Genomic DNA, 6,000 nt, shown 5'->3' on the forward strand with positions numbered 1-6,000 from the left:
TATTCTCACAGGACAAGCAGGATGGTAGTCCTCACATATGGGTGACATCACAGGATGGAGCCCAATCACAGAACACTTCTGTCAAAGTTTCCAGAACTTTGACTGACCCCTACTGGGCATGCCCAGCATGGCACTAACCCTGCAGCCAGCAGGGGTCCCCCTTCAGTCTTCTTTTTTCGGCGCAGCAGTAGCCACCGGGTTAAGGAGCTCTGCAGAGATTCCTGACAGGAATTTTCCTCACGGAATTACTAAAATGTAACTTACCCCACAGGGGTCCCTCCTTCAACTTTTTCAAGCCGCGGTACTCCGGTAAGTTTTTTTTTACCCGTTTTCCGTCGATTACCATCATGTTTGGCTCTCGCGGACTACTGGCTGTCGACCGTACCCCGGCTCAAAGCTTTCATGGCCATGGCATCGGGGTTCCGCCGGTGCCCGGACTGTAATCGTACCATGTCCATCACAGACCCTCACAAGGTCTGTGTAATGTGTCTCGGATGTGAGCACGATGTCCTAACCTGCACCAAATGTGACCTTATGACACCAAAAGGTCGCAAGGCTAGAATGGAGATGATGGAACTTCTCTTCCGTGCTCAAACTCCCGACGCCGTCTATTGCATCGACGTCGTCAGAACCGGCACCGTCAACTTCGTGCCAGCATCGACCTCTGGCCGGTGGTCATCCGGCATCGATGACTTCTCGGCCTTTGACACCCTCTATTCCCCCTCAGGACCGAGGGGATCGTAGAGATAAACATCGCCACCGGCATTGAAAGTCTCAGACCATCAAGGGAGTGAAATCATCGACCTCGCCATTGTCCGAGCCGCTGTCAAAGAAGCCCCATCCAGAAAAGGCACCGACCTTTTCGGCGACCGGGTCATCAAGGCAACCCTCACCCAACAGAGAATGGGGAGTCGCGACTCTGCCTTTAACGGTGGTCCCTCTGGCTATGCCTCTGCCTCCTTCTTCTGTTCCAGAGGCAGGGCTGCTCGCTCCAGGTCTCCGAGAAGAACTGGACCGGATGGTTCAGGAGGCCATCGACAAGGCGATGCATCGACTCCAGGTTCCTCCGACACCGGTACCGATTGCGGAATCGACCACTGACCCGATTCCAGCAGCGTTGGCACCGCTGCTCTCGAGGATGGAAGCGCTTATTAAGGATGTGAATCGTTCTTTGACGATTTAAAATATCGTCAGATATATTTTAAATCGTCAAAAATCGTTAGGGCCAAGATACAATACCAATTCCCCTGATTTATCGTCAAAAAATCGTAAATCGGGGGAAGGGGGGAGGGCAGGAAAACCGGCACACTAAAACCCCTAAAACCCACCCCCGACCCTTTAAATTAAATCCCCCACTCTCCCGAACCCCCCCCCCAAATGCCTTAAATTACCTGGGGGTCCAGCGGCGGTCCGGAACGGCAGCGGTCTGGAACGGCCTCCTGCAATTGAATCGTGTTGTCTTCAGCCGGCGCCATTTTTCAAAATGGCGGCGCAAAATGGCGGCGGCCATAGACCAACACGATTCGACTGCAGGAGGTCGTTCCGGACCCCCGCTGGACTTTTGGCAAGTCTTGTGGGGGTCAGGAGGCCCCCCCCAAGCTGGCCAAAAGTCCCTGGGGGTCCAGCGGGGGTCCGGAAAACGATCTCCTGCCGCGAATCGTTTTCCCTACGGAAAATGGCGCCGGCAGGAGATCGACTGCAGGAGGTCGTTCAGCGGGGGTCCGGAACGCCCGCTGAACGACCTCGCCATTGTCCGGAACGCCTGCTGAACGACCTCCTGCAGTCGATCTCCTGCCGGCGCCATTTTCCGTACGGAAAACGATTCGCGGCAGGAGATCGTTTTCCGGACCCCCGCTGGACCCCCAGGGACTTTTGGCCAGCTTGGGGGGGCCTCCTGAGCCCCACAAGACTTGCCAAAAGTCCAGCGGGGGTCCGGAACGACCTCCTGCAGTCGAATCGTGTTGGTCTATGGCTGCCGCCATTTTGCGCCGCCATTTTGAAAAATGGCGCCGGCTGAAGACAACACGATTCAATTGCAGGAGGCCGTTCCGGACCGCTGCCGTTCCTGACCGCCGCTGGACCCCCAGGTAATTTAAGGCATTTGGGGGGGGGGTTCGGGAGGGTGGGGGATTTAATTTAAAGGGTCGGGGGTGGGTTTTAGGGGGTTTTAGTGTGCCGGCTCACGATTTTCACGATACTTTAAACACCCAAACGGCAACAATACGATTCCCTCCCCCTCCCAGCCGAAATCGATCGTTAAGACGATCGAGGACATGATTCACATCTCTAGCGCTTATGGCCACTTTTCCACCGATGGACCCCGGGTCACCGAAAGCTCCGGTGCCCTCCCCGCTTGCTTTGTCATTGGGAGGAGAAACACCATTCTGCATCCCTCCATCGGGAGTTCTGCCGATGCCTCAGCCGTCGATGTCGATACGTCCGGTGCCACTGATCCACCCATCGGTGCCGACGCATCCATCGGCACCACCGAGCCATCCAACGATGCCCTCGATGCCTGCACAGGTGCCTTCGATGCCCTCATCGGTGCCTCCAGATATTCCTTTGAGTCCTTTGGAGCCTCGACCAGGAACTTCAGGGATCCCACCGCCCCGTCCTCCTCTAGTCCTTAGAGGAGCAGGTGCTGATCCCTACGATACCTGGACTGATGATTCTTCACAGGACACCGATTATTTGCCTTCACCACCTTCACCTACTGAAAGCAGAAAGCATTCTCCTCCGGAGGACTTCTCCTTTATAAATTTTATGAAGGAGATGTCTGAATTGGTTCCCTTCCGATTTCAGATTGAACAAGATGACAGGCATCAAATGATGGAGCTGTTAAAATTCCTGGATGCTCCCAAGGAAATAACCTCCATCCCTATCCACCAGGTTCTTCTGAATCTTCTCAAAAAGAACTGGGAACATCCTGGCTCTGTTGCTCCAGTCCACAGGAAAGCTGACACCACCTATCTCGTTCAGTCAGCTCCAGGCTTTCACAAACCTCAATTGGGTCACCAATCTGTGGTTGTCGAATCTGCCCAGAAAAGAGCAAGGAGATCAAAATCTCACACTTCCTTTCCCCCAGGCAAGGAACAGAAACTTCTAGATGCCATTGGTCGCCATGTCTTCCAGGGATCAATGCTCATCTCTAGAATTGCCTCTTATCAGCTCTATATGACCCAATATAGTAGGGTCTTATTTAAGCAGATACAAGACTTAACAGACTCCCTGCCTCAGCAATTTCAAGAGCAACTCCAAACCCTAGTAAACAAGGGTTTTGAGGCAGGCAAGCATGAGATCAGATCATCTCACAATATCTTTGACACTGCTACCAGGGTATCTGCAGCTGCTATCTCGGCAAGACGATGGGCCTGGCTCAAGTCTTCCGACCTTCGCCCTGAAGTACAAGACAGATTATCCGACCTGCCTTGTGTAGGAGATAATCTGTTTGGTGAGCAGATTCAACGAACGGGGGCAGAACTCAAGGACCATCATGAGACCCTAAGACAGCTCTCTCTGATGCCTTCTGAGTACTCTTCAAAACAGCCCTTCAGAAAGGACTCTAAGAAGTCATTCTTCCGGCTGAAGAAGTCCTACCCGCCACCAACTAGAACCCGTTCTACAAGACTGTTTCAAAAAGCCCAGTCTCGTCAGACATGAAAACAAAAACCGCAAACAGATCCTCAGCCGGGCCCTGCTTCCGGTTTTTGACTCCTGCATAGAGAGCAGCAGCCAACTTCCATTGCCCCACATACCAGTGGGAGGTCGATTGTGCCATTTCAACAACAGGTGGCACTCAATCACCTCAGACCAGTGGGTCCTAGCGATAATTGCTCAAGGTTATCGTCTGAACTTTCTTTCCATTCCACCGGACTCCCCACCTCTACTGACATGGAGAACATCCGATCACTTCATCCTTCTGGAACAGGAGGTCTCCCTCCTCCTCCAGTCCAGGGCAATAGAACCAGTGCCCTATTCCCAGCCAGGCCTAGGGTTCTATTCCCGGTACTTTCTAATCCCCCAAAAATCGGGAAGCGTGCGTCCAATTCTGGATCTAGGTGCCCTCAACAAGTACCTCCAGCGAGAGAAGTTCAAAATGGTAACCTTGGGCTCTCTTCTTCCTCTTCTACAAAGAGGAGACTGGCTCTGCTCTCTAGACCTCCAGGACGCATACACTCATCGCGATAATTCCATCTCATCGCAAATACCTGAGGTTTCTAGTAGGCCCCAAGCACTATCAGTACCGAATGCTTCCATTTGGCCTCACGTCTGCACCACGAGTCTTCACAAAATGCCTCGTAGTTGCAGCCTTCCTCAGGACTCAAGGTGTTCATGTCTACCCCTATCTAGATGATTGGTTAATCAGGGCTCCCACTCAGCAAGCTGTTCTGTTGTCCCTATATCTTACTTTACACACTCTAATTTCACTCGGATTTCTCGTCAACTACAACAAATCCTACTTAGTCCCATCTCAAACCTTATCGTTCATTGGGGCAGACTTGGACACCTTGCAGGCAAAGGCTTTTCTGCCTCGACAGCGAGCTCTCACTCTCGTGTCTCTTGCACACCAGCTGCAGTCTCAGCACTCCACGACTGCACACCACTTTCTCATCCTCCTGGGACACATGGCGTCCTCGGTTCAGGTCACCCCAATAGCCCGCTTGGCCATGAAAGTCATGCAGTGGACTCTAAGGTCACAATGGACTCAATCCATTCAGCCCCTGTCGACCATTGTCCATGTAACAGACTCACTCCGTCAGTTTCTCGCCTGGTGGAGAACTCAGGTCAATCTCCTCCAGGGTTTGCCTTTCCAGGCTCCAGACCCTCAAATAACTCTCACCACCGATGCTTCCAACCTCGGCTGAGGAGCCCACGTGGCCGATCTGCAGACACAAGAATCTTGGTCTCCAGAGGAAGCCAAACACCAAATAAATTTCCTGGAGCTGCGAGCAATCAGATATGCTCTCAGGGTATTTCAGTATCGCCTCTACAATCAAGTCATCATGATCCAGACAGACAACCAGGTGGCCATGTGGTACATCAACAAACAGGGAGGGACAGGCTTCTACCTTCTGTGTCAGGAAGCTGCGCAGATATGGGCGGAGGCCCTCTCCCACTCGATGTACCTCAGGGCCACCTACTTGCCGGGAGTGGACAATGTGTTGGCAGACAAGTTGAGTCGCACCTTTCAACCACACGAGTGATCTCTCAACCCCTCAGTAGTGAACTCTATCTTTCAACAATGGGGTTATCCTCAAATAGACCTCTTTGTGTCACCTCAAAATCGCAAAGTAGACAACTTCTGCTCTCTCACTCGCAGCCAACGCTATCAGCCAAGAGACGCGTTCTCCCTATCATGGGCAACCGGTCTCCTATATGCATTCCCTCCACTTCCACTTCTCTCGAAGACTCTCGTGAAGTTACGTCAGGACAAGGGAACCATGATCCTGATAGCGCCCCACTGGCCGCGCCAAGTGTGGTTTCCAATACTTCAGGATCTCTCCATTCGCAGGCACATTCCCTTGGGAAAGGACCCGCTTCTAATCACTCAAAACAATGGGTGCCTACGCCACCCCAATCTTCAAGCCTTGTCCCTGACAGCATGGATGTTGAAAGGTTAATCCTTCAGCCACTTAACCTTTCTGAACCAGTTTCCCGTGTCCTGATTGCTTCACGGAAGCCTTCCACGAGGAAATTGGATTCTTACAAATGGACCAGGTTCTCGTCATGGTGCTCTTCTCAATCCCTCGATCCCTTTACCTGTTCAATCTCGAAGTTTCTGGACTATCTCTGGCACTTGTCAGAGTCAGGTCTAAAAACTTCCTCCATCAGGATGCATGTCAGTGTGGTAGCTGCCTTCCATAAAGGTGTCGGGGATGTTCCTATATCAGTACAACCCCTTGTAACACATTTTTTGAAAGGCTTGCTTCACCTCAAGCCTCCTCTTTGTCCTCCAGCCCCTTCTTGGGACCTCAACCTAGTTTTGGGTCGGCTCATGAA

This window comes from Rhinatrema bivittatum, chromosome 9 (genome assembly GCF_901001135.1).
Source record: "Rhinatrema bivittatum chromosome 9, aRhiBiv1.1, whole genome shotgun sequence".
NCBI classification, from domain to species: domain Eukaryota; kingdom Metazoa; phylum Chordata; class Amphibia; order Gymnophiona; family Rhinatrematidae; genus Rhinatrema; species Rhinatrema bivittatum.